This window comes from Lissotriton helveticus, chromosome 1_1, assembly GCF_964261635.1.
Source record: "Lissotriton helveticus chromosome 1_1, aLisHel1.1, whole genome shotgun sequence".
NCBI classification, from domain to species: domain Eukaryota; kingdom Metazoa; phylum Chordata; class Amphibia; order Caudata; family Salamandridae; genus Lissotriton; species Lissotriton helveticus.
In genome coordinates this window covers 216,071,936-216,099,211 of record NC_136057.1, presented here as the reverse complement: position 1 = coordinate 216,099,211, position 27,276 = coordinate 216,071,936, and the positions used below count along the sequence as shown (strand labels likewise).

The window sequence follows — 27,276 nt, the reverse complement described above, 5'->3', positions numbered from 1 at the left end:
ATAAGTACAGCTGCCAATTTCCTCTTCTGCAAAGATTGCGTAACTTGAATAGTATCTATTTAAAATAGACTTCCTTTCACTGCCCTTTTTGGTGAAGCAGAAGCATGTATGCACTGTTTATTACTCTTTTAAACAGTTATGAAATAAATAGGGATAAAAATGACTCTGGTGGGATTCGAACCCACAACCTTTGAATATCTTTTTTACATTCACCTAGAAGTCCAATGCGCTATCCATTGCACCACAGAGCCAATTCACTCTGATGAGGTGCAGAGATATTCTGAAATGAAATAATGTTGATCAGCTTTATAAAGTTCATTTGATACTATAACCATGGATTTATTTTGAATATTGAATTGGGGAAATTATATTCACCGTCTCAAGTTACATGATACCTTAGGTAAGTCTACGTACGACTTAAGTTTAGTCAAATGGCACATGATATATGAGGCAGATGTGCATTTCACAACTCCATGAAAGACGTTTTTGCAATCTTAGTAATGGAATATCTTATTCGTCATGCAGGGGAACACAAAAAGAGCATCCAATTCGAGTAATTTTTCTTTAAAGGAAGCAACCGCCTGAACAGGGACTTGAACCCTGGACCCTCAGATTAAAAGTCTGATGCTCTACCGACTGAGCTATCCAGGCTCTGCTATACTCTGTCTTAAAATCAGCTAAACAAATGTGGACGTACACTGACCTACACTCTGTGTATTAATATGGTTACATATATTAGCAATCAAATTTGTAGAGTTTAATAACAAATTGATGTTTTAACCCCTTCCATGCTCATGACGAGCTCAGCTCGTCGTGCAGTACACTTGTCATGTGCTTATGACGAGCTGAGCTCGTCATGAACAATGGATTTACAGATCATTCAGCACAGGAGGAAAATCTCCTGTAGCATTGAAGGTGTTAAGCATTTGAAATTTCAGCAGCACACGTAATCCATTTTAAATCCTGAAATTTGTACTATCTCATTTTCGGCTGACTTAGAAATCATGTGTCTAAAATGACCTTGTGAAATCAATAAAGTGCCAAATACTATTACTACCTACTAAATTACATACATTTTCAGCAGTTTCTTTGGGAACTTCCTCTTGGGCATAGATTATGCAATGTTTTCAAAGCAAACAGTCTCTGTTTAAGTAGACTTTCTTTCACTGCCATTTTGGTAAATGTTTCTGGTGATGCAGACGCAGGCATTGCTTGTTACTGTTTCAATTAGTTATAAAATAAGAGGAGGGATAAAATTGACCCAGCTGGTGTTTGAACACAAAGCCTTTGAATGCTTTTGCTACATTCGTCTAGGACTCCAAGCCGCTATCCATTGCACTAGAGATCCGACCTGATTCAACACGGTGATCAGAGATTCACAAATAAAAAGATGACCTATCAGCTGTTGACCAACTTTCTCAAGTTAATCGGACACTACCTTACATTTTGAACATTGAATTGGGTAAAAGATAATCAACAAACTACATGATACAGTTTGGGTAAGTCTTCTTAACCCTTGTCAAAGAATGTAGAAGACAGATGGGTATGTAATGACTTGATTAAGACTTTTTTGAAACATCTCTAATAGGACTCCCCATTCATTGGATCCTGAAAAGAGTATGCAATTGATATACCTTTTCTTTAACCAAGCCGCCTGAACAGGGACTTGAACCCTGGGCCCTCAGATTAAAAGTCTGATGCTCTCCCGACTGAGCTATCCAGGCTTGGAGAGGGCGCTCCACAAAATGACCTTATCAACATTTGGAAGTGTCCCAACTATCACTACGTTTCTTAAGATGGTTGCCGGTATTAAGTACTGAATACGCGGAATATAATAATGAATTGGTACTTCAAGCATTTGAAATCTCTTCAGTAAATTTAACCTTATTGTAAGTCCTGAAATTGCTACTATCTCATTTTTTTTGCTGACTTAGAATTCATATGTTTTTATTGACATTGTAAAATTAAGGAAGGGCCCAAAATCTTACTTCTGAGTAAATTACATTTTCATAAGTACAGCTGCCAATTTCCTCTTCTGCAAAGATTGCGTAACTTGAATAGTATCTATTTAAAATAGACTTCCTTTCACTGCCCTTTTTGGTGAAGCAGAAGCATGCATGCACTGTTTATTACTCTTTTAAACAGTTATGAAATAAATAGGGATAAAAGTGACTCTGGTTGGATTCGAACCCACAACCTTTGAATATCTTTTTTACATTCACCTAGAAGTCCAATGCGCTATCCATTGCGCCACAGAGCCAATACACTCTGATGAGGTGCAGAGATATTCTGAAATGAAATAATGTTGATCAGCTTTATAAAGTTCATTTGATACTATAACCATGGATTTATTTTGAATATTGAATTGGGGAAATTATATTCACCGTCTCAAGTTACATGATACTTTAGGTAAGTCTACGTACGACTTAAGTTTAGTCAAATGGCACATGATATATGAGGCAGATGTGCATTTCACAACTCCATGAAAGACGTTTTTGCAATTTTAGTAATGGAATATCTTATTCGTCATGCAGGGGAACACAAAAAGAGCATCCAATTAGAGTAATTTTTCTTTAAAGGAAGGAACCGCCTGAACAGGGACTTGAACCCTGGACCCTCAGATTAAAAGTCTGATGCTCTACCGACTGAGCTATCCAGGCTCTGCTATACTCTGTCTTAAAATCAGCTAAACAAATGTGGACGTACACTGACCTACACTCTGTGTATTAATATGGTTACATATATTAGCAATCAAATTTGTAGAGTTTAATAACAAATTGATGTTTTAACCCCTTCCATGCTCATGACGAGCTCAGCTCGTCGTGCAGTACACTTGTCGTGTGCTTATGACGAGCTGAGCTCGTCATGAACAATGGATTTACAGATCATTCAGCACAGGAGGAAAATCTCCTGTAGCATTGAAGGTGTTAAGCATTTGAAATTTCAGCAGCACACGTAATCCATTTTAAATCCTGAAATTTGACCTATCTCATTTTCGGCTGACTTAGAAATCATGTGTCTAAAATGACCTTGTGAAATCAATAAAGTGCCAAATATTATTACTACCTACTAAATTACATACATTTTCAGCAGTTTCTTTGGGAACTTCCTCTTGGGCATAGATTATGCAATGTTTTCAAAGCAAACAGTCTCTGTTTAAGTAGACTTTCTTTCACTGCCATTTTGGTAAATGTTTCTGGTGATGCAGACGCAGGCATTGCTTGTTACTGTTTCAATTAGTTATAAAATAAGAGGAGGGATAAAATTGACCCAGCTGGTGTTTGAACACAAAGCCTTTGAATGCTTTTGCTACATTCGTCTAGGACTCCAAGCCGCTATCCATTGCACTAGAGATCCGACCTGATTCAACACGGTGATCAGAGATTCACAAATAAAAAGATGACCTATCAGCTGTTGACCAACTTTCTCAAGTTAATCGGACACTACCTTACATTTTGAACATTGAATTGGGTAAAAGATAATCAACAAACTACATGATACAGTTTGGGTAAGTCTTCTTAACCCTTGTCAAAGAATGTAGAAGACAGATGGGTATGTAATGACTTGATTAAGACTTTTTTGAAACATCTCTAATAGGACTCCCCATTCATTGGATCCTGAAAAGAGTATGCAATTGATATACCTTTTCTTTAACCAAGCCGCCTGAACAGGGACTTGAACCCTGGGCCCTCAGATTAAAAGTCTGATGCTCTCCCGACTGAGCTATCCAGGCTTGGAGAGGGCGCTCCACAAAATGACCTTATCAACATTTGGAAGTGTCCCAACTATCACTACGTTTCTTAAGATGGTTGCCGGTATTAAGTACTGAATACGCGGAATATAATAATGAATTGGTACTTCAAGCATTTGAAATCTCTTCAGTAAATTTAACCTTATTGTAAGTCCTGAAATTGCTACTATCTCATTTTTTTTGCTGACTTAGAAGTCATATGTTTTTATTGACATTGTAAAATTAAGGAAGGGCCCAAAATCTTACTTCTGAGTAAATTACATTTTCATAAGTACAGCTGCCAATTTCCTCTTCTGCAAAGATTGCGTAATTTGAATAGTATCTATTTAAAATAGACTTCCTTTCACTGCCCTTTTTGGTGAAGCAGAAGCATGCATGCACTGTTTATTACTCTTTTAAACAGTTATGAAATAAATAGGGATAAAACTGACTCTGGTGGGATTCGAACCCACAACCTTTGAATATCTTTTTTACATTCACCTAGAAGTCCAATGCGCTATCCATTGCGCCACAGAGCCAATACGCTCTGATTAGGTGCAGAGATATTCTGAAATGAAATAATGTTGATCAGCTTTATAAAGTTCATTTGATACTATAACCATGGATTTATTTTGAATATTGAATTGGGGAAATTATATTCACCGTCTCAAGTTACATGATACCTTAGGTAAGTCTACGTACGACTTAAGTTTAGTCAAATGGCACATGATATATGAGGCAGATGTGCATTTCACAACTCCATGAAAGACGTTTTTGCAATCTTAGTAATGGAATATCTTATTCGTCATGCAGGGGAACACAAAAAGAGCATCCAATTCGAGTAATTTTTCTTTAAAGGAAGCAACCGCCTGAACAGGGACTTGAACCCTGGACCCTCAGATTAAAAGTCTGATGCTCTACCGACTGAGCTATCCAGGCTCTGCTATACTCTGTCTTAAAATCAGCTAAACAAATGTGGACGTACACTGACCTACACTCTGTGTATTAATATGGTTACATATATTAGCAATCAAATTTGTAGAGTTTAATAACAAATTGATGTTTTAACCCCTTCCATGCTCATGACGAGCTCAGCTCGTCGTGCAGTACACTTGTCATGTGCTTATGACGAGCTGAGCTCGTCATGAACAATGGATTTACAGATCATTCAGCACAGGAGGAAAATCTCCTGTAGCATTGAAGGTGTTAAGCATTTGAAATTTCAGCAGCACACGTAATCCATTTTAAATCCTGAAATTTGTACTATCTCATTTTCGGCTGACTTAGAAATCATGTGTCTAAAATGACCTTGTGAAATCAATAAAGTGCCAAATACTATTACTACCTACTAAATTACATACATTTTCAGCAGTTTCTTTGGGAACTTCCTCTTGGGCATAGATTATGCAATGTTTTCAAAGCAAACAGTCTCTGTTTAAGTAGACTTTCTTTCACTGCCATTTTGGTAAATGTTTCTGGTGATGCAGACGCAGGCATTGCTTGTTACTGTTTCAATTAGTTATAAAATAAGAGGAGGGATAAAATTGACCCAGCTGGTGTTTGAACACAAAGCCTTTGAATGCTTTTGCTACATTCGTCTAGGACTCCAAGCCGCTATCCATTGCACTAGAGATCCGACCTGATTCAACACGGTGATCAGAGATTCACAAATAAAAAGATGACCTATCAGCTGTTGACCAACTTTCTCAAGTTAATCGGACACTACCTTACATTTTGAACATTGAATTGGGTAAAAGATAATCAACAAACTACATGATACAGTTTGGGTAAGTCTTCTTAACCCTTGTCAAAGAATGTAGAAGACAGATGGGTATGTAATGACTTGATTAAGACTTTTTTGAAACATCTCTAATAGGACTCCCCATTCATTGGATCCTGAAAAGAGTATGCAATTGATATACCTTTTCTTTAACCAAGCCGCCTGAACAGGGACTTGAACCCTGGGCCCTCAGATTAAAAGTCTGATGCTCTCCCGACTGAGCTATCCAGGCTTGGAGAGGGCGCTCCACAAAATGACCTTATCAACATTTGGAAGTGTCCCAACTATCACTACGTTTCTTAAGATGGTTGCCGGTATTAAGTACTGAATACGCGGAATATAATAATGAATTGGTACTTCAAGCATTTGAAATCTCTTCAGTAAATTTAACCTTATTGTAAGTCCTGAAATTGCTACTATCTCATTTTTTTTGCTGACTTAGAATTCATATGTTTTTATTGACATTGTAAAATTAAGGAAGGGCCCAAAATCTTACTTCTGAGTAAATTACATTTTCATAAGTACAGCTGCCAATTTCCTCTTCTGCAAAGATTGCGTAACTTGAATAGTATCTATTTAAAATAGACTTCCTTTCACTGCCCTTTTTGGTGAAGCAGAAGCATGCATGCACTGTTTATTACTCTTTTAAACAGTTATGAAATAAATAGGGATAAAAGTGACTCTGGTTGGATTCGAACCCACAACCTTTGAATATCTTTTTTACATTCACCTAGAAGTCCAATGCGCTATCCATTGCGCCACAGAGCCAATACGCTCTGATTAGGTGCAGAGATATTCTGAAATGAAATAATGTTGATCAGCTTTATAAAGTTCATTTGATACTATAACCATGGATTTATTTTGAATATTGAATTGGGGAAATTATATTCACCGTCTCAAGTTACATGATACCTTAGGTAAGTCTACGTACGACTTAAGTTTAGTCAAATGGCACATGATATATGAGGCAGATGTGCATTTCACAACTCCATGAAAGACGTTTTTGCAATCTTAGTAATGGAATATCTTATTCGTCATGCAGGGGAACACAAAAAGAGCATCCAATTCGAGTAATTTTTCTTTAAAGGAAGCAACCGCCTGAACAGGGACTTGAACCCTGGACCCTCAGATTAAAAGTCTGATGCTCTACCGACTGAGCTATCCAGGCTCTGCTATACTCTGTCTTAAAATCAGCTAAACAAATGTGGACGTACACTGACCTACACTCTGTGTATTAATATGGTTACATATATTAGCAATCAAATTTGTAGAGTTTAATAACAAATTGATGTTTTAACCCCTTCCATGCTCATGACGAGCTCAGCTCGTCGTGCAGTACACTTGTCATGTGCTTATGACGAGCTGAGCTCGTCATGAACAATGGATTTACAGATCATTCAGCACAGGAGGAAAATCTCCTGTAGCATTGAAGGTGTTAAGCATTTGAAATTTCAGCAGCACACGTAATCCATTTTAAATCCTAAAATTTGTACTATCTCATTTTCGGCTGACTTAGAAGTCATGTGTCTAAAATGACCTTGTGAAATCAATAAAGTGCCAAATACTATTACTACCTACTAAATTACATACATTTTCAGCAGTTTCTTTGGGAACTTCCTCTTGGGCATAGATTATGCAATGTTTTCAAAGCAAACAGTCTCTGTTTAAGTAGACTTTCTTTCACTGCCATTTTGGTAAATGTTTCTGGTGATGCAGACGCAGGCATTGCTTGTTACTGTTTCAATTAGTTATAAAATAAGAGGAGGGATAAAATTGACCCAGCTGGTGTTTGAACACAAAGCCTTTGAATGCTTTTGCTACATTCGTCTAGGACTCCAAGCCGCTATCCATTGCACTAGAGATCCGACCTGATTCAACACGGTGATCAGAGATTCACAAATAAAAAGATGACCTATCAGCTGTTGACCAACTTTCTCAAGTTAATCGGACACTACCTTACATTTTGAACATTGAATTGGGTAAAAGATAATCAACAAACTACATGATACAGTTTGGGTAAGTCTTCTTAACCCTTGTCAAAGAATGTAGAAGACAGATGGGTATGTAATGACTTGATTAAGACTTTTTTGAAACATCTCTAATAGGACTCCCCATTCATTGGATCCTGAAAAGAGTATGCAATTGATATACCTTTTCTTTAACCAAGCCGCCTGAACAGGGACTTGAACCCTGGGCCCTCAGATTAAAAGTCTGATGCTCTCCCGACTGAGCTATCCAGGCTTGGAGAGGGCGCTCCACAAAATGACCTTATCAACATTTGGAAGTGTCCCAACTATCACTACGTTTCTTAAGATGGTTGCCGGTATTAAGTACTGAATACGCGGAATATAATAATGAATTGGTACTTCAAGCATTTGAAATCTCTTCAGTAAATTTAACCTTATTGTAAGTCCTGAAATTGCTACTATCTCATTTTTTTTGCTGACTTAGAAGTCATATGTTTTTATTGACATTGTAAAATTAAGGAAGGGCCCAAAATCTTACTTCTGAGTAAATTACATTTTCATAAGTACAGCTGCCAATTTCCTCTTCTGCAAAGATTGCGTAATTTGAATAGTATCTATTTAAAATAGACTTCCTTTCACTGCCCTTTTTGGTGAAGCAGAAGCATGCATGCACTGTTTATTACTCTTTTAAACAGTTATGAAATAAATAGGGATAAAACTGACTCTGGTGGGATTCGAACCCACAACCTTTGAATATCTTTTTTACATTCACCTAGAAGTCCAATGCGCTATCCATTGCGCCACAGAGCCAATACGCTCTGATTAGGTGCAGAGATATTCTGAAATGAAATAATGTTGATCAGCTTTATAAAGTTCATTTGATACTATAACCATGGATTTATTTTGAATATTGAATTGGGGAAATTATATTCACCGTCTCAAGTTACATGATACCTTAGGTAAGTCTACGTACGACTTAAGTTTAGTCAAATGGCACATGATATATGAGGCAGATGTGCATTTCACAACTCCATGAAAGACGTTTTTGCAATCTTAGTAATGGAATATCTTATTCGTCATGCAGGGGAACACAAAAAGAGCATCCAATTCGAGTAATTTTTCTTTAAAGGAAGCAACCGCCTGAACAGGGACTTGAACCCTGGACCCTCAGATTAAAAGTCTGATGCTCTACCGACTGAGCTATCCAGGCTCTGCTATACTCTGTCTTAAAATCAGCTAAACAAATGTGGACGTACACTGACCTACACTCTGTGTATTAATATGGTTACATATATTAGCAATCAAATTTGTAGAGTTTAATAACAAATTGATGTTTTAACCCCTTCCATGCTCATGACGAGCTCAGCTCGTCGTGCAGTACACTTGTCATGTGCTTATGACGAGCTGAGCTCGTCATGAACAATGGATTTACAGATCATTCAGCACAGGAGGAAAATCTCCTGTAGCATTGAAGGTGTTAAGCATTTGAAATTTCAGCAGCACACGTAATCCATTTTAAATCCTGAAATTTGTACTATCTCATTTTCGGCTGACTTAGAAATCATGTGTCTAAAATGACCTTGTGAAATCAATAAAGTGCCAAATACTATTACTACCTACTAAATTACATACATTTTCAGCAGTTTCTTTGGGAACTTCCTCTTGGGCATAGATTATGCAATGTTTTCAAAGCAAACAGTCTCTGTTTAAGTAGACTTTCTTTCACTGCCATTTTGGTAAATGTTTCTGGTGATGCAGACGCAGGCATTGCTTGTTACTGTTTCAATTAGTTATAAAATAAGAGGAGGGATAAAATTGACCCAGCTGGTGTTTGAACACAAAGCCTTTGAATGCTTTTGCTACATTCGTCTAGGACTCCAAGCCGCTATCCATTGCACTAGAGATCCGACCTGATTCAACACGGTGATCAGAGATTCACAAATAAAAAGATGACCTATCAGCTGTTGACCAACTTTCTCAAGTTAATCGGACACTACCTTACATTTTGAACATTGAATTGGGTAAAAGATAATCAACAAACTACATGATACAGTTTGGGTAAGTCTTCTTAACCCTTGTCAAAGAATGTAGAAGACAGATGGGTATGTAATGACTTGATTAAGACTTTTTTGAAACATCTCTAATAGGACTCCCCATTCATTGGATCCTGAAAAGAGTATGCAATTGATATACCTTTTCTTTAACCAAGCCGCCTGAACAGGGACTTGAACCCTGGGCCCTCAGATTAAAAGTCTGATGCTCTCCCGACTGAGCTATCCAGGCTTGGAGAGGGCACTCCACAAAATGACCTTATCAACATTTGGAAGTGTCCCAACTATCACTACGTTTCTTAAGATGGTTGCCGGTATTAAGTACTGAATACGCGGAATATAATAATGAATTGGTACTTCAAGCATTTGAAATCTCTTCAGTAAATTTAACCTTATTGTAAGTCCTGAAATTGCTACTATCTCATTTTTTTTGCTGACTTAGAAGTCATATGTTTTTATTGACATTGTAAAATTAAGGAAGGGCCCAAAATCTTACTTCTGAGTAAATTACATTTTCATAAGTACAGCTGCCAATTTCCTCTTCTGCAAAGATTGCGTAATTTGAATAGTATCTATTTAAAATAGACTTCCTTTCACTGCCCTTTTTGGTGAAGCAGAAGCATGCATGCACTGTTTATTACTCTTTTAAACAGTTATGAAATAAATAGGGATAAAAGTGACTCTGGTGGGATTCGAACCCACAACCTTTGAATATCTTTTTTACATTCACCTAGAAGTCCAATGCGCTATCCATTGCGCCACAGAGCCAATACGCTCAGATTAGGTGCAGAGATATTCTGAAATGAAATAATGTTGATCAGCTTTATAAAGTTCATTTGATACTATAACCATGGATTTATTTTGAATATTGAATTGGGGAAATTATATTCACCGTCTCAAGTTACATGATACCTTAGGTAAGTCTACGTACGACTTAAGTTTAGTCAAATGGCACATGATATATGAGGCAGATGTGCATTTCACAACTCCATGAAAGACGTTTTTGCAATTTTAGTAATGGAATATCTTATTCGTCATGCAGGGGAACACAAAAAGAGCATCCAATTAGAGTAATTTTTCTTTAAAGGAAGCAACCGCCTGAACAGGGACTTGAACCCTGGACCCTCAGATTAAAAGTCTGATGCTCTACCGACTGAGCTATCCAGGCTCTGCTATACTCTGTCTTAAAATCAGCTAAACAAATGTGGACGTACACTGACCTACACTCTATGTATTAATATGGTTACATATATTAGCAATCAAATTTGTAGAGTTTAATAACAAATTGATGTTTTAACCCCTTCCATGCTCATGACGAGCTCAGCTCTTCGTGCAGTACACTTGTCGTGTGCTTATGACGAGCTGAGCTCGTCATGAACAATGGATTTACAGATCATTCAGCACAGGAGGAAAATCTCCTGTAGCATTGAAGGTGTTAAGCATTTGAAATTTCAGCAGCACACGTAATCCATTTTAAATCCTGAAATTTGTACTATCTCATTTTCGGCTGACTTAGAAATCATGTGTCTAAAATGACATTGTGAAATCAATAAAGTGCCAAATAGTATTACTACCTACTAAATTACATACATTTTCAGCAGTATCTTGGGGAATTTCCTCTTGGGCATAGATTATGCAATGTTTTTAAAGCAAACAGTCTCTGTTTAAGTAGACTTTCTTTCTCTGCCATTTTGGTAAATGTTTCTGGTGATGCAGACGCAGGCATTGCTTGTTACTGTTTCAATTAGTTATAAAATAAGAGGAGGGATAAAATTGACCCAGCTGGTGTTTGAACACAAAGCCTTTGAATGCTTTTGCTACATTCGTCTAGGACTCCAAGCCGCTATCCATTGCACTAGAGATCCGACCTGATTCAACACGGTGATCAGAGATTCACAAATAAAAAGATGACCTATCAGCTGTTGACCAACTTTATCAAGTTAATCGGACACTACCTTACATTTTGAACATTGAATTGGGTAAAAGATAATCAACAAACTACATGATACAGTTTGGGTAAGTCTTCTTAACCCTTGTCAAAGAATGTAGAAGACAGATGGGTATGTAATGACTTGATTAAGACTTTTTTGAAACATCTCTAATAGGACTCCCCATTCATTGGATCCTGAAAAGAGTATGCAATTGATATACCTTTTCTTTAACCAAGCCGCCTGAACAGGGACTTGAACCCTGGGCCCTCAGATGAAAAGTCTGATGCTCTCCCGACTGAGCTATCCAGGCTCAGAGAGGTCGCTCCACAAAATGACCTTATCAACATTTGGAGGTGTCTCAACTATCACTACGTTTCTTAAGATGGTTGCCGGTATTAAGTACTGAATACGCGGAATATAATAATGAATTGGTACTTCAAGCATTTGAAATCTCTTCAGTAAATTTAACCTTATTGTAAGTCCTGAAATTGCTACTATCTCAATTTTTTTTGCTGACTTAGAATTCATATGTTTTTATTGACATTGTAAAATTAAGGAAGGGCCCAAAATCTTACTTCTGAGTAAATTACATTTTCATAAGTACAGCTGCCAATTTCCTCTTCTGCAAAGATTGCGTAACTTGAATAGTATCTATTTAAAATAGACTTCCTTTCACTGCCCTTTTTGGTGAAGCAGAAGCATGTATGCACTGTTTATTACTCTTTTAAACAGTTATGAAATAAATAGGGATAAAACTGACTCTGGTGGGATTCGAACCCACAACCTTTGAATATCTTTTTTACATTCACCTAGAAGTCAAATGCGCTATCCATTGCGCCACAGAGCCAATACGCTCTGATGAGGTGCAGAGATATTCTGAAATGAAATAATGTTGATCAGCTTTATAAAGTTCATTTGATACTATAACCATGGATTTATTTTGAATATTGAATTGGGGAAATTATATTCACCGTCTCAAGTTACATGATACCTTAGGTAAATCTACGTACGACTTAAGTTTAGTCAAATGGCACATGATATATGAGGCAGATGTGCATTTCACAACTCCATGAAAGACGTTTTTGCAATTTTAGTAATGGAATATCTTATTCGTCATGCAGGGGAACACAAAAAGAGCATCCAATTAGAGTAATTTTTCTTTAAAGGAAGCAACCGCCTGAACAGGGACTTGAACCCTGGACCCTCAGATTAAAAGTCTGATGCTCTACCGACTGAGCTATCCAGGATCTGCTATACTCTGTCTTAAAATCAGCTAAACAAATGTGGACGTACACTGACCTACACTCTATGTATTAATATGGTTACATATATTAGCAATCAAATTTGTAGAGTTTAATAACAAATTGATGTTTTAACCCCTTCCATGCTCATGACGAGCTCAGCTCTTCGTGCAGTACACTTGTCGTGTGCTTATGACGAGCTGAGCTCGTCATGAACAATGGATTTACAGATCATTCAGCACAGGAGGAAAATCTCCTGTAGCATTGAAGGTGTTAAGCATTTGAAATTTCAGCAGCACACGTAATCCATTTTAAATCCTGAAATTTGTACTATCTCATTTTCGGCTGACTTAGAAATCATGTGTCTAAAATGACATTGTGAAATCAATAAAGTGCCAAATAGTATTACTACCTACTAAATTACATACATTTTCAGCAGTATCTTGGGGAATTTCCTCTTGGGCATAGATTATGCAATGTTTTCAAAGCAAACAGTCTCTGTTTAAGTAGACTTTCTTTCTCTGCCATTTTGGTAAATGTTTCTGGTGATGCAGACGCAGGCATTGCTTGTTACTGTTTCAATTAGTTATAAAATAAGAGGAGGGATAAAATTGACCCAGCTGGTGTTTGAACACAAAGCCTTTGAATGCTTTTGCTACATTCGTCTAGGACTCCAAGCCGCTATCCATTGCACTAGAGATCCGACCTGATTCAACACGGTGATCAGAGATTCACAAATAAAAAGATGACCTATCAGCTGTTGACCAACTTTATCAAGTTAATCGGACACTACCTTACATTTTGAACATTGAATTGGGTAAAAGATAATCAACAAACTACATGATACAGTTTGGGTAAGTCTTCTTAACCCTTGTCAAAGAATGTAGAAGACAGATGGGTATGTAATGACTTGATTAAGACTTTTTTGAAACATCTCTAATAGGACTCCCCATTCATTGGATCCTGAAAAGAGTATGCAATTGATATACCTTTTCTTTAACCAAGCCGCCTGAACAGGGACTTGAACCCTGGGCCCTCAGATTAAAAGTCTGATGCTCTCCCGACTGAGCTATCCAGGCTCAGAGAGGTCGCTCCACAAAATGACCTTATCAACATTTGGAGGTGTCCCAACTATCACTACGTTTCTTAAGATGGTTGCCGGTATTAAGTACTGAATACGCGGAATATAATAATGAATTGGTACTTCAAGCATTTGAAATCTCTTCAGTAAATTTAACCTTATTGTAAGTCCTGAAATTGCTACTATCTCAATTTTTTTTGCTGACTTAGAATTCATATGTTTTTATTGACATTGTAAAATTAAGGAAGGGCCCAAAATCTTACTTCTGAGTAAATTACATTTTCATAAGTACAGCTGCCAATTTCCTCTTCTGCAAAGATTGCGTAACTTGAATAGTATCTATTTAAAATAGACTTCCTTTCACTGCCCTTTTTGGTGAAGCAGAAGCATGTATGCACTGTTTATTACTCTTTTAAACAGTTATGAAATAAATAGGGATAAAACTGACTCTGGTGGGATTCGAACCCACAACCTTTGAATATCTTTTTTACATTCACCTAGAAGTCAAATGCGCTATCCATTGCGCCACAGAGCCAATACGCTCTGATGAGGTGCAGAGATATTCTGAAATGAAATAATGTTGATCAGCTTTATAAAGTTCTTTTGATACTATAACCATGGATTTATTTTGAATATTGAATTGGGGAAATTATATTCACCGTCTCAAGTTACATGATACCTTAGGTAAATCTACGTACGACTTAAGTTTAGTCAAATGGCACATGATATATGAGGCAGATGTGCATTTCACAACTCCATGAAAGACGTTTTTGCAATTTTAGTAATGGAATATCTTATTCGTCATGCAGGGGAACACAAAAAGAGCATCCAATTAGAGTAATTTTTCTTTAAAGGAAGCACCCGCCTGAACAGGGACTTGAACCCTGAACCCTCAGATTAAAAGTCTGATGCTCTACCGACTGAGCTATCCAGGCTCTGCTATACTCTGTCTTAAAATCAGCTAAACAAATGTGGACGTACACTGACCTACACTCTGTGTATTAATATGGTTACATATATTAGCAATCAAATTTGTAGAGTTTAATAACAAATTGATGTTTTAACCCCTTCCATGCTCATGACGAGCTCAGCTCGTCGTGCAGTACACTTGTCGTGTGCTTATGACGAGCTGAGCTCGTCATGAACAATGGATTTACAGATCATTCAGCACAGGAGGAAAATCTCCTGTAGCATTGAAGGTGTTAAGCATTTGAAATTTCAGCAGCACACGTAATCCATTTTAAATCCTGAAATTTGGACTATCTCATTTTCGGCTGACTTAGAAATCATGTGTCTAAAATGACATTGTGAAATCAATAAAGTGCCAAATACTATTACTACCTACTAAATTACATTTTCAGCAGTATCTTTGGGAATTTCCTCTTGGGCATAGATTATGCAATGTTTTCAAAGCAAACAGTCTCTGTTTAAGTAGACTTTCTTTCACTGCCATGTTGGTAAATGTTTCTGGTGATGCAGACGCAGGCATTGCTTGTTACTGTTTCAATTAGTTATAAAATAAGAGGAGGGATAAAATTGACCCAGCTGGTGTTTGAACACAAAGCCTTTGAATGCTTTTGCTACATTCGTCTAGGACTCCAAGCCGCTATCCATTGCACTAGAGATCCGACCTGATTCAACACGGTGATCAGAGATTCACAAATAAAAAGATGACCTATCAGCTGTTGACCAACTTTATCAAGTTAATCGGACACTACCTTACATTTTGAACATTGAATTGGGTAAAAGATAATCAACATGTCAAACTACATGATACAGTTTGGGTAAGTCTTCTTAACCCTTGTCAAAGAATGTAGAAGACAGATGGGTATGTAATGACTTGATTAAGACTATTTTGAAACATCTCTAATAGGACTCCCCATTCATTGGATCCTGAAAAGAGTATGCAATTGATATACCTTTTCTTTAACCAAGTCGCCTGAACAGGGACTTGAACCCTGGGCCCTCAGATTAAAAGTCTGATGCTCTCCCGACAGAGCTATCCAGGCTCGGAGAGGTCGCTCCACAAAATGACCTTATCAACATTTGGAAGTGTCCCAACTATCACTACGTTTCTTAAGATGGTTGCCGGTATTAAGTACTGAATACGCGGAATATAATAATGAATTGGTACTTCAAGCATTTGAAATCTCTTCAGTAAATTTAACCTTATTGTAAGTCCTGAAATTGCTACTATCTCATTTTTTTTGCTGACTTAGAAGTCATATGTTTTTATTGACATTGTAAAATTAAGGAAGGGCCCAAAATCTTACTTCTGAGTAAATTACATTTTCATAAGTACAGCTGCCAATTTCCTCTTCTGCAAAGATTGCGTAATTTGAATAGTATCTATTTAAAATAGACTTCCTTTCACTGCCCTTTTTCGTGAAGCAGAAGCATGCATGCACTGTTTATTACTCTTTTAGACAGTTATGAAATAAATAGGGATAAAAGTGACTCTGGTGGGATTCGAACCCACAACCTTTGAATATCTTTTTTACATTCACCTAGAAGTCCAATGCGCTATCCATTGCGCCACAGAGCCAATACACTCTGATGAGGTGCAGAGATACTCTGAAATGAAATAATGTTGATCAGCTTTATAAAGTTCATTTGATACTATAACCATGGATTTATTTTGAATATTGAATTGGGGAAATTATATTCACCGTCTCAAGTTACATGATACCTTAGGTAAATCTACGTACGACTTAAGTTTAGTCAAATGGCACATGATATATGAGGCAGATGTGCATTTCACAACTCCATGAAAGACGTTTTTGCAATTTTAGTAATGGAATATCTTATTCGTCATGCAGGGGAACACAAAAAGAGCATCCAATTAGAGTAATTTTTCTTTAAAGGAAGCAACCGCCTGAACAGGGACTTGAACCCTGGACCCTCAGATTAAAAGTCTGATGCTCTACCGACTGAGCTATCCAGGCTCTGCTATACTCTGTCTTAAAATCAGCTAAACAAATGTGGACGTACACTGACCTACACTCTATGTATTAATATGGTTACATATATTAGCAATCAAATTTGTAGAGTTTAATAACAAATTGATGTTTTAACCCCTTCCATGCTCATGACGAGCTCAGCTCTTCGTGCAGTACACTTGTCGTGTGCTTATGACGAGCTGAGCTCGTCATGAACAATGGATTTACAGATCATTCAGCACAGGAGGAAAATCTCCTGTAGCATTGAAGGTGTTAAGCATTTGAAATTTCAGCAGCACACGTAATCCATTTTAAATCCTGAAATTTGGACTATCTCATTTTCGGCTGACTTAGAAATCATGTGTCTAAAATGACATTGTGAAATCAATAAAGTGCCAAATAGTATTACTACCTACTAAATTACATACATTTTCAGCAGTATCTTGGGGAATTTCCTCTTGGGCATAGATTATGCAATGTTTTCAAAGCAAACAGTCTCTGTTTAAGTAGACTTTCTTTCTCTGCCATTTTGGTAAATGTTTCTGGTGATGCAGACGCAGGCATTGCTTGTTACTGTTTCAATTAGTTATAAAATAAGAGGAGGGATAAAATTGACCCAGCTGGTGTTTGAACACAAAGCCTTTGAATGCTTTTGCTACATTCGTCTAGGACTCCAAGCCGCTATCCATTGCACTAGAGATCCGACTTGATTCAACACGGTGATCAGAGATTCACAAATAAAAAGATGACCTATCAGCTGTTGACCAACTTTATCAAGTTAATCGGACACTACCTTACATTTTGAACATTGAATTGGGTAAAAGATAATCAACAAACTACATGATACAGTTTGGGTAAGTCTTCTTAACCCTTGTCAAAGAATGTAGAAGACAGATGGGTATGTAATGACTTGATTAAGACTTTTTTGAAACATCTCTAATAGGACTCCCCATTCATTGGATCCTGAAAAGAGTATGCAATTGATATACCTTTTCTTTAACCAAGCCGCCTGAACAGGGACTTGAACCCTGGGCCCTCAGATTAAAAGTCTGATGCTCTCCCGACTGAGCTATCCAGGCTCAGAGAGGTCGCTCCACAAAATGACCTTATCAACATTTGGAGGTGTCCCAACTATCACTACGTTTCTTAAGATGGTTGCCGGTATTAAGTACTGGTATTAAGATGATCCTGTTATTTAGATATGCCTTGGTCACTCAAATATTGACTGTATATATGTTGATATGCTATACTGAAGTGTGATTCTGTAATGACTGATTTTGTCCTCGTATGTTCTGGTTTTTCCACTAATGTACTCTTTTGATGATACGCTACTGTAAAGCGCTCTGATACCCTACACTGGGTCATGTTCGCGCTATAGAAAACATTAAATAAAAAAAAAAATAAAAAAAAAAAAAAGTACTGAATACGCGGAATATAATAATGAATTGGTACTTCAAGCATTTGAAATCTCTTCAGTAAATTTAACCTTATTGTAAGTCCTGAAATTGCTACTATCTCAATTTTTTTTGCTGACTTAGAATTCATATGTTTTTATTGACATTGTAAAATTAAGGAAGGGCCCAAAATCTTACTTCTGAGTAAATTACATTTTCATAAGTACAGCTGCCAATTTCCTCTTCTGCAAAGATTGCGTAACTTGAATAGTATCTATTTAAAATAGACTTCCTTTCACTGCCCTTTTTGGTGAAGCAGAAGCATGTATGCACTGTTTATTACTCTTTTAAACAGTTATGAAATAAATAGGGATAAAACTGACTCTGGTGGGATTCGAACCCACAACCTTTGAATATCTTTTTTACATTCACCTAGAAGTCAAATGCGCTATCCATTGCGCCACAGAGCCAATACGCTCTGATGAGGTGCAGAGATATTCTGAAATGAAATAATGTTGATCAGCTTTATAAAGTTCATTTGATACTATAACCATGGATTTATTTTGAATATTGAATTGGGGAAATTATATTCACCGTCTCAAGTTACATGATACCTTAGGTAAATCTACGTACGACTTAAGTTTAGTCAAATGGCACATGATATATGAGGCAGATGTGCATTTCACAACTCCATGAAAGACGTTTTTGCAATTTTAGTAATGGAATATCTTATTCGTCATGCAGGGGAACACAAAAAGAGCATCCAATTAGAGTAATTTTTCTTTAAAGGAAGCACCCGCCTGAACAGGGACTTGAACCCTGGACCCTCAGATTAAAAGTCTGATGCTCTACCGACTGAGCTATCCAGGCTCTGCTATACTCTGTCTTAAAATCAGCTAAACAAATGTGGACGTACACTGACCTACACTCTGTGTATTAATATGGTTACATATATTAGCAATCAAATTTGTAGAGTTTAATAACAAATTGATGTTTTAACCCCTTCCATGCTCATGACGAGCTCAGCTCGTCGTGCAGTACACTTGTCGTGTGCTTATGACGAGCTGAGCTCGTCATGAACAATGGATTTACAGATCATTCAGCACAGGAGGAAAATCTCCTGTAGCATTGAAGGTGTTAAGCATTTGAAATTTCAGCAGCACACGTAATCCATTTTAAATCCTGAAATTTGTACTATCTCATTTTCGGCTGACTTAGAAATCATGTGTCTAAAATGACATTGTGAAATCAATAAAGTGCCAAATAGTATTACTACCTACTAAATTACATACATTTTCAGCAGTATCTTGGGGAATTTCCTCTTGGGCATAGATTATGCAATGTTTTCAAAGCAAACAGTCTCTGTTTAAGTAGACTTTCTTTCTCTGCCATTTTGGTAAATGTTTCTGGTGATGCAGACGCAGCCATTGCTTGTTACTGTTTCAATTAGTTATAAAATAAGAGGAGGGATAAAATTGACCCAGCTGGTGTTTGAACACAAAGCCTTTGAATGCTTTTGCTACATTCGTCTAGGACTCCAAGCCGCTATCCATTGCACTAGAGATCCGACCTGATTCAACACGGTGATCAGAGATTCACAAATAAAAAGATGACCTATCAGCTGTTGACCAACTTTATCAAGTTAATCGGACACTACCTTACATTTTGAACATTGAATTGGGTAAAAGATAATCAACAAACTACATGATACAGTTTGGGTAAGTCTTCTTAACCCTTGTCAAAGAATGTAGAAGACAGATGGGTATGTAATGACTTGATTAAGACTTTTTTGAAACATCTCTAATAGGACTCCCCATTCATTGGATCCTGAAAAGAGTATGCAATTGATATACCTTTTCTTTAACCAAGCCGCCTGAACATGGACTTGAACCCTGGGCCCTCAGATTAAAAGTCTGATGCTCTCCCGACTGAGCTATCCAGGCTCGGAGAGGGCGCTCCACAAAATGACCTTATCAACATTTGGAAGTGTCCCAACTATCACTACGTTTCTTAAGATGGTTGCCGGTATTAAGTACTGAATACGCGGAATATAATAATGAATTGGTACTTCAAGCATTTGAAATCTCTTCAGTAAATTTAACCTTATTGTAAGTCCTGAAATTGCTACTATCTCATTTTTTTTGCTGACTTAGAATTCAAATGTTTTTATTGACATTGTAAAATTAAGGAAGGGCCCAAAATCTTACTTCTGAGTAAATTACATTTTCATAAGTACAGCTGCCAATTTCCTCTTCTGCAAAGATTGCGTAACTTGAATAGTATCTATTTAAAATAGACTTCCTTTCACTGCCCTTTTTGGTGAAGCAGAAGCATGCATGCACTGCTTATTACTCTTTTAAACAGTTATGAAATAAATAGGGATAAAAGTGACTCTGGTGGGATTCGAACCCACAACCTTTGAACATCTTTTTTACATTCACCTAGAAGTCCAATGCGCTATCCATTGCGCCACAGAGCCAATACACTCTGATGAGGTGCAGAGATATTCTGAAATGAAATAATGTTGATCAGCTTTATAAAGTTCATTTGATACTATAACCATGGATTTATTTCGAATATTGAATTGGGGAAATTATATTCACCGTCTCAAGTTACATGATACCTTAGGTAATTCTACGTACGACTTAAGTTTAGTCAAATGGCACATGATATATGAGGCAGATGTGCATTTCACAACTCCATGAAAGACGTTTTTGCAATTTTAGTAATGGAATATCTTATTCGTCATGCAGGGGAACACAAAAAGAGCATCCAATTAGAGTAATTTTTCTTTAGAGGAAGCAACCGCCTGAACAGGGACTTGAACCCTGGACCCTCAGATTAAAAGTCTGATGCTCTACCGACTGAGCTATCCAGGCTCTGCTGTACTCTGTCTTAAAATCAGCTAAACAAATGTGGACGTACACTGACCTACACTCTGTGTATTAATATGGTTACATATATTAGCAATCAAATTTGTAGAGTTTAATAACAAATTGATGTTTAACCCCTTCCATGCTCATGACGAGCTCAGCTCGTCGTGCAGTACACTTGTCGTGTGCTTATGACGAGCTGAGCTCGTCATGAACAATGGATTTACAGATCATTCAGCACAGGAGGAAAATCTCCTGTAGCATTGAAGGTGTTAAGCATTTGAAATTTCAGCAGCACACATAATCCATTTTAAATCCTGAAATTTGTACTATCTCATTTTCGGCTGACTTAGAAATCATGTGTCTAAAATGACCTTGTGAAATCAATAAAGTGCCAAATACTATTACTACCTACTAAATTACATACATTTTCAGCAGTTTCTTTGGGAACTTCCTCTTGGGCATAGATTATGCAATGTTTTCAAAGCAAACAGTCTCTGTTTAAGTAGACTTTCTTTCACTGCCATTTTGGTAAATGTTTCTGGTGATGCAGACGCAGGCATTGCTTGTTACTGTTTCAATTAGTTATAAAATAAGAGGAGGGATAAAATTGACCCAGCTGGTGTTTGAACACAAAGCCTTTGAATGCTTTTGCTACATTCGTCTAGGACTCCAAGCCGCTATCCATTGCACTAGAGATCCGACCTGATTCAACACGGTGATCAGAGATTCACAAATAAAAAGATGACCTATCAGCTGTTGACCAACTTTATCAAGTTAATCGGACACTACCTTACATTTTGAACATTGAATTGGGTAAAAGATAATCAACATGTCAAACTACATGATACAGTTTGGGTAAGTCTTCTTAACCCTTGTCAAAGAATGTAGAAGACAGATGGGTATGTAATGACTTGATTAAGACTATTTTGAAACATCTCTAATAGGACTCCCCATTCATTGGATCCTGAAAAGAGTGTGCAATTGATATACCTTTTCTTTAACCAAGCCGCCTGAACAGGGACTTGAACCCTGGGCCCTCAGATTAAAAGTCTGATGCTCTCCCGACTGAGCTATCCAGGCTCGGAGAGGTCGCTCCACAAAATGACCTTATCAACATTTGGAAGTGTCCCAACTATCACTACGTTTCTTAAGATGGTTGCCGGTATTAAGTACTGAATACGCGGAATATAATAATGAATTGGTACTTCAAGCATTTGAAATCTCTTCAGTAAATTTAACCTTATTGTAAGTCCTGAAATTGCTACTATCTCAATTTTTTTTGCTGACTTAGAATTCATATGTTTTTATTGACATTGTAAAATTAAGGAAGGGCCCAAAATCTTACTTCTGAGTAAATTACATTTTCATAAGTACAGCTGCCAATTTCCTCTTCTGCAAAGATTGCGTAACTTGAATAGTATCTATTTAAAATAGACTTCCTTTCACTGCCCTTTTTGGTGAAGCAGAAGCATGTATGCACTGTTTATTACTCTTTTAAACAGTTATGAAATAAATAGGGATAAAAATGACTCTGGTGGGATTCGAACCCACAACCTTTGAATATCTTTTTTACATTCACCTAGAAGTCCAATGCGCTATCCATTGCACCACAGAGCCAATTCACTCTGATGAGGTGCAGAGATATTCTGAAATGAAATAATGTTGATCAGCTTTATAAAGTTCATTTGATACTATAACCATGGATTTATTTTGAATATTGAATTGGGGAAATTATATTCACCGTCTCAAGTTACATGATACCTTAGGTAAATCTACGTACGACTTATGTTTAGTCAAATGGCACATGATATATGAGGCAGATGTGCATTTCACAACTCCATGAAAGACGTTTTTGCAATTTTAGTAATGGAATATCTTATTCGTCATGCAGGGGAACACAGAAGGAGTATCCAATTAGAGTAATTTTTCTTTAAAGGAAGCACCCGCCTGAACAGGGACTTGAACCCTGGACCCTCAGATTAAAAGTCTGATGCTCTACCGACTGAGCTATCCAGGCTCTGCTATACTCTGTCTTAAAAACAGCTAAACAAATGTGGACGTACACTGACCTACACTCTGTGTATTAATATGGTTACATATATTAGCAATCAAATTTGTAGAGTTTAATAACAAATTGATGTTTTAACCCCTTCCATGCTCATGACGAGCTCAGCTCGTCGTGCAGTACACTTGTCGTGTGCTTATGACGAGCTGAGCTCGTCATGAACAATGGATTTACAGATCATTCAGCACAGGAGGAAAATCTCCTGTAGCATTGAAGGTGTTAAGCATTTGAAATTTCAGCAGCACACGTAATCCATTTTAAATCCTGAAATTTGTACTATCTCATTTTCGGCTGACTTAGAAATCATGTGTCTAAAATGACCTTGTGAAATCAATAAAGTGCCAAATAGTATTACTACCTACTAAATTACATACATTTTCAGCAGTATCTTGGGGAATTTCCTCTTGGGCATAGATTATGCAATGTTTTCAAAGCAAACAGTCTCTGTTTAAGTAGACTTTCTTTCTCTGCCATTTTGGTAAATGTTTCTGGTGATGCAGACGCAGGCATTGCTTGTTACTGTTTCAATTAGTTATAAAATAAGAGGAGGGATAAAATTGACCCAGCTGGTGTTTGAACACAAAGCCTTTGAATGCTTTTGCTACATTCGTCTAGGACTCCAAGCCGCTATCCATTGCACTAGAGATCCGACCTGATTCAACACGGTGATCAGAGATTCACAAATAAAAAGATGACCTATCAGCTGTTGACCAACTTTATCAAGTTAATCGGACACTACCTTACATTTTGAACATTGAATTGGGTAAAAGATAATCAACAAACTACATGATACAGTTTGGGTAAGTCTTCTTAACCCTTGTCAAAGAATGTAGAAGACAGATGGGTATGTAATGACTTGATTAAGACTTTTTTGAAACATCTCTAATAGGACTCCCCATTCATTGGATCCTGAAAAGAGTATGCAATTGATATACCTTTTCTTTAACCAAGCCGCCTGAACAGGGACTTGAACCCTGGGCCCTCAGATTAAAAGTCTGATGCTCTCCCGACTGAGCTATCCAGGCTCAGAGAGGTCGCTCCACAAAATGACCTTATCAACATTTGGAGGTGTCCCAACTATCACTACGTTTCTTAAGATGGTTGCCGGTATTAAGTACTGAATACGCGGAATATAATAATGAATTGGTACTTCAAGCATTTGAAATCTCTTCAGTAAATTTAACCTTATTGTAAGTCCTGAAATTGCTACTATCTCAATTTTTTTTGCTGACTTAGAATTCATATGTTTTTATTGACATTGTAAAATTAAGGAAGGGCCCAAAATCTTACTTCTGAGTAAATTACATTTTCATAAGTACAGCTGCCAATTTCCTCTTCTGCAAAGATTGCGTAACTTGAATAGTATCTATTTAAAATAGACTTCCTTTCACTGCCCTTTTTGGTGAAGCAGAAGCATGTATGCACTGTTTATTACTCTTTTAAACAGTTATGAAATAAATAGGGATAAAACTGACTCTGGTGGGATTCGAACCCACAACCTTTGAATATCTTTTTTACATTCACCTAGAAGTCCAATGCGCTATCCATTGCGCCACAGAGCCAATACGCTCTGATGAGGTGCAGAGATATTCTGAAATGAAATAATGTTGATCAGCTTTATAAAGTTCATTTGATACTATAACCATGGATTTATTTTGAATATTGAATTGGGGAAATTATATTCACCGTCTCAAGTTACATGATACCTTAGGTAAATCTACGTACGACTTAAGTTTAGTCAAATGGCACATGATATATGAGGCAGATGTGCATTTCACAACTCCATGAAAGACGTTTTTGCAATTTTAGTAATGGAATATCTTATTCGTCATGCAGGGGAACACAAAAAGAGCATCCAATTAGAGTAATTTTTCTTTAAAGGAAGCACCCGCCTGAACAGGGACTTGAACCCTGGACCCTCAGATTAAAAGTCTGATGCTCTACCGACTGAGCTATCCAGGCTCTGCTATACTCTGTCTTAAAATCAGCTAAACAAATGTGGACGTACACTGACCTACACTCTGTGTATTAATATGGTTACATATATTAGCAATCAAATTTGTAGAGTTTAATAACAAATTGATGTTTTAACCCCTTCCATGCTCATGACGAGCTCAGCTCGTCGTGCAGTACACTTGTCGTGTGCTTATGACGAGCTGAGCACGTCATGAACAATGGATTTACAGATCATTCAGCACAGGAGGACAATCTCCTGTAGCATTGAAGGTGTTAAGCATTTGAAATTTCAGCAGCACACGTAATCCATTTTAAATCCTGAAATTTGGACTATCTCATTTTCGGCTGACTTAGAAATCATGTGTCTAAAATGACATTGTGAAATCAATAAAGTGCCAAATACTATTACTACCTACTAAATTACATTTTCAGCAGTATCTTTGGGAATTTCCTCTTGGGCATAGATTATGCAATGTTTTCAAAGCAAACAGTCTCTGTTTAAGTAGACTTTCTTTCACTGCCATGTTGGTAAATGTTTCTGGTGATGCAGACGCAGGCATTGCTTGTTACTGTTTCAATTAGTTATAAAATAAGAGGAGGGATAAAATTGACCCAGCTGGTGTTTGAACACAAAGCCTTTGAATGCTTTTGCTACATTCGTCTAGGACTCCAAGCCGCTATCCATTGCACTAGAGATCCGACCTGATTCAACACGGTGATCAGAGATTCACAAATAAAAAGATGACCTATCAGCTGTTGACCAACTTTATCAAGTTAATCGGACACTACCTTACATTTTGAACATTGAATTGGGTAAAAGATAATCAACAAACTACATGATACAGTTTGGGTAAGTCTTCTTAACCCTTGTCAAAGAATGTAGAAGCCAGATGGGTATGTAATGACTTGATTAAGACTTTTTTGAAACATCTCTAATAGGACTCCCCATTCATTGGATCCTGAAAAGAGTATGCAATTGATATACCTTTTCTTTAACCAAGCCGCCTGAACAGGGACTTGAACCCTGGGCCCTCAGATTAAAAGTCTGATGCTCTCCCGACTGAGCTATCCAGGCTCAGAGAGGTCGCTCCACAAAATGACCTTATCAACATTTGGAGGTGTCCCAACTATCACTACGTTTCTTAAGATGGTTGCCGGTATTAAGTACTGAATACGCGGAATATAATAATGAATTGGTACTTCAAGCATTTGAAATCTCTTCAGTAAAATTTAACCTTATTGTAAGTCCTGAAATTGCTACTATCTCAATTTTTTTTGCTGACTTAGAATTCATATGTTTTTATTGACATTGTAAAATTAAGGAAGGGCCCAAAATCTTACTTCTGAGTAAATTACATTTTCATAAGTACAGCTGCCAATTTCCTCTTCTGCAAAGATTGCGTAACTTGAATAGTATCTATTTAAAATAGACTTCCTTTCACTGCCCTTTTTGGTGAAGCAGAAGCATGTATGCACTGTTTATTACTCTTTTAAACAGTTATGAAATAAATAGGGATAAAACTGACTCTGGTGGGATTCGAACCCACAACCTTTGAATATCTTTTTTACATTCACCTAGAAGTCCAATGCGCTATCCATTGCGCCACAGAGCCAATACGCTCTGATGAGGTGCAGAGATATTCTGAAATGAAATAATGTTGATCAGCTTTATAAAGTTCATTTGATACTATAACCATGGATTTATTTTGAATATTGAATTGGGGAAATTATATTCACCGTCTCAAGTTACATGATACCTTAGGTAAATCTACGTACGACTTAAGTTTAGTCAAATGGCACATGATATATGAGGCAGATGTGCATTTCACAACTCCATGAAAGACGTTTTTGCAATTTTAGTAATGGAATATCTTATTCGTCATGCAGGGGAACACAAAAAGAGCATCCAATTAGAGTAATTTTTCTTTAAAGGAAGCACCCGCCTGAACAGGGACTTGAACCCTGGACCCTCAGATTAAAAGTCTGATGCTCTACCGACTGAGCTATCCAGGCTCTGCTATACTCTGTCTTAAAATCAGCTAAACAAATGTGGACGTACACTGACCTACACTCTGTGTATTAATATGGTTACATATATTAGCAATCAAATTTGTAGAGTTTAATAACAAATTGATGTTTTAACCCCTTCCATGCTCATGACGAGCTCAGCTCGTCGTGCAGTACACTTGTCGTGTGCTTATGACGAGCTGAGCTCGTCATGAACAATGGATTTACAGATCATTCAGCACAGGAGGAAAATCTCCT

At 37.2% G+C, this 27,276-nt stretch overlaps 25 non-coding genes across 25 annotated transcripts; all 25 read right to left on the bottom strand.

Annotated features, from left to right (window-relative positions):
* Positions 1-160: 160 nt before the first annotated feature.
* Positions 161-251, bottom strand: TRNAR-UCU (transfer RNA arginine (anticodon UCU)). Its single transcript is given in 2 exon segments — positions 161-196; positions 215-251. It is a non-coding gene; the product is annotated as a tRNA-Arg (tRNA).
* A 327-nt stretch (positions 252-578) lies between these two features.
* TRNAK-UUU (transfer RNA lysine (anticodon UUU)) lies at positions 579-651 on the bottom strand. The gene has a single exon. It is a non-coding gene; the product is annotated as a tRNA-Lys (tRNA).
* Positions 652-2,587: 1,936 nt separating this feature from the next.
* On the bottom strand, positions 2,588-2,660 carry TRNAK-UUU (transfer RNA lysine (anticodon UUU)). The gene has a single exon. It is a non-coding gene; the product is annotated as a tRNA-Lys (tRNA).
* Positions 2,661-4,178: 1,518 nt separating this feature from the next.
* TRNAR-UCU (transfer RNA arginine (anticodon UCU)) lies at positions 4,179-4,269 on the bottom strand. The gene is given in 2 exon segments: positions 4,179-4,214; positions 4,233-4,269. It is a non-coding gene; the product is annotated as a tRNA-Arg (tRNA).
* Positions 4,270-4,596: 327 nt separating this feature from the next.
* Positions 4,597-4,669, bottom strand: TRNAK-UUU (transfer RNA lysine (anticodon UUU)). Its single transcript has one exon. It is a non-coding gene; the product is annotated as a tRNA-Lys (tRNA).
* A 1,936-nt stretch (positions 4,670-6,605) lies between these two features.
* TRNAK-UUU (transfer RNA lysine (anticodon UUU)) lies at positions 6,606-6,678 on the bottom strand. The gene has a single exon. It is a non-coding gene; the product is annotated as a tRNA-Lys (tRNA).
* Positions 6,679-8,196: 1,518 nt separating this feature from the next.
* On the bottom strand, positions 8,197-8,287 carry TRNAR-UCU (transfer RNA arginine (anticodon UCU)). Its single transcript is given in 2 exon segments — positions 8,197-8,232; positions 8,251-8,287. It is a non-coding gene; the product is annotated as a tRNA-Arg (tRNA).
* Positions 8,288-8,614: 327 nt separating this feature from the next.
* Positions 8,615-8,687, bottom strand: TRNAK-UUU (transfer RNA lysine (anticodon UUU)). Its single transcript has one exon. It is a non-coding gene; the product is annotated as a tRNA-Lys (tRNA).
* A 1,518-nt stretch (positions 8,688-10,205) lies between these two features.
* On the bottom strand, positions 10,206-10,296 carry TRNAR-UCU (transfer RNA arginine (anticodon UCU)). Its single transcript is given in 2 exon segments — positions 10,206-10,241; positions 10,260-10,296. It is a non-coding gene; the product is annotated as a tRNA-Arg (tRNA).
* Positions 10,297-10,623: 327 nt separating this feature from the next.
* On the bottom strand, positions 10,624-10,696 carry TRNAK-UUU (transfer RNA lysine (anticodon UUU)). Its single transcript has one exon. It is a non-coding gene; the product is annotated as a tRNA-Lys (tRNA).
* Positions 10,697-12,215: 1,519 nt separating this feature from the next.
* Positions 12,216-12,306, bottom strand: TRNAR-UCU (transfer RNA arginine (anticodon UCU)). The gene is given in 2 exon segments: positions 12,216-12,250; positions 12,270-12,306. It is a non-coding gene; the product is annotated as a tRNA-Arg (tRNA).
* A 1,919-nt stretch (positions 12,307-14,225) lies between these two features.
* On the bottom strand, positions 14,226-14,316 carry TRNAR-UCU (transfer RNA arginine (anticodon UCU)). Its single transcript is given in 2 exon segments — positions 14,226-14,260; positions 14,280-14,316. It is a non-coding gene; the product is annotated as a tRNA-Arg (tRNA).
* A 327-nt stretch (positions 14,317-14,643) lies between these two features.
* On the bottom strand, positions 14,644-14,716 carry TRNAK-UUU (transfer RNA lysine (anticodon UUU)). The gene has a single exon. It is a non-coding gene; the product is annotated as a tRNA-Lys (tRNA).
* A 1,519-nt stretch (positions 14,717-16,235) lies between these two features.
* TRNAR-UCU (transfer RNA arginine (anticodon UCU)) lies at positions 16,236-16,326 on the bottom strand. The gene is given in 2 exon segments: positions 16,236-16,271; positions 16,290-16,326. It is a non-coding gene; the product is annotated as a tRNA-Arg (tRNA).
* Positions 16,327-16,653: 327 nt separating this feature from the next.
* TRNAK-UUU (transfer RNA lysine (anticodon UUU)) lies at positions 16,654-16,726 on the bottom strand. Its single transcript has one exon. It is a non-coding gene; the product is annotated as a tRNA-Lys (tRNA).
* Positions 16,727-18,493: 1,767 nt separating this feature from the next.
* On the bottom strand, positions 18,494-18,584 carry TRNAR-UCU (transfer RNA arginine (anticodon UCU)). Its single transcript is given in 2 exon segments — positions 18,494-18,528; positions 18,548-18,584. It is a non-coding gene; the product is annotated as a tRNA-Arg (tRNA).
* A 327-nt stretch (positions 18,585-18,911) lies between these two features.
* Positions 18,912-18,984, bottom strand: TRNAK-UUU (transfer RNA lysine (anticodon UUU)). Its single transcript has one exon. It is a non-coding gene; the product is annotated as a tRNA-Lys (tRNA).
* Positions 18,985-20,502: 1,518 nt separating this feature from the next.
* On the bottom strand, positions 20,503-20,593 carry TRNAR-UCU (transfer RNA arginine (anticodon UCU)). Its single transcript is given in 2 exon segments — positions 20,503-20,538; positions 20,557-20,593. It is a non-coding gene; the product is annotated as a tRNA-Arg (tRNA).
* A 327-nt stretch (positions 20,594-20,920) lies between these two features.
* TRNAK-UUU (transfer RNA lysine (anticodon UUU)) lies at positions 20,921-20,993 on the bottom strand. Its single transcript has one exon. It is a non-coding gene; the product is annotated as a tRNA-Lys (tRNA).
* Positions 20,994-22,516: 1,523 nt separating this feature from the next.
* On the bottom strand, positions 22,517-22,607 carry TRNAR-UCU (transfer RNA arginine (anticodon UCU)). The gene is given in 2 exon segments: positions 22,517-22,552; positions 22,571-22,607. It is a non-coding gene; the product is annotated as a tRNA-Arg (tRNA).
* A 327-nt stretch (positions 22,608-22,934) lies between these two features.
* TRNAK-UUU (transfer RNA lysine (anticodon UUU)) lies at positions 22,935-23,007 on the bottom strand. Its single transcript has one exon. It is a non-coding gene; the product is annotated as a tRNA-Lys (tRNA).
* Positions 23,008-24,526: 1,519 nt separating this feature from the next.
* TRNAR-UCU (transfer RNA arginine (anticodon UCU)) lies at positions 24,527-24,617 on the bottom strand. The gene is given in 2 exon segments: positions 24,527-24,562; positions 24,581-24,617. It is a non-coding gene; the product is annotated as a tRNA-Arg (tRNA).
* Positions 24,618-24,944: 327 nt separating this feature from the next.
* Positions 24,945-25,017, bottom strand: TRNAK-UUU (transfer RNA lysine (anticodon UUU)). The gene has a single exon. It is a non-coding gene; the product is annotated as a tRNA-Lys (tRNA).
* Positions 25,018-26,533: 1,516 nt separating this feature from the next.
* Positions 26,534-26,624, bottom strand: TRNAR-UCU (transfer RNA arginine (anticodon UCU)). The gene is given in 2 exon segments: positions 26,534-26,569; positions 26,588-26,624. It is a non-coding gene; the product is annotated as a tRNA-Arg (tRNA).
* Positions 26,625-26,951: 327 nt separating this feature from the next.
* TRNAK-UUU (transfer RNA lysine (anticodon UUU)) lies at positions 26,952-27,024 on the bottom strand. The gene has a single exon. It is a non-coding gene; the product is annotated as a tRNA-Lys (tRNA).
* Positions 27,025-27,276: the final 252 nt, after the last annotated feature.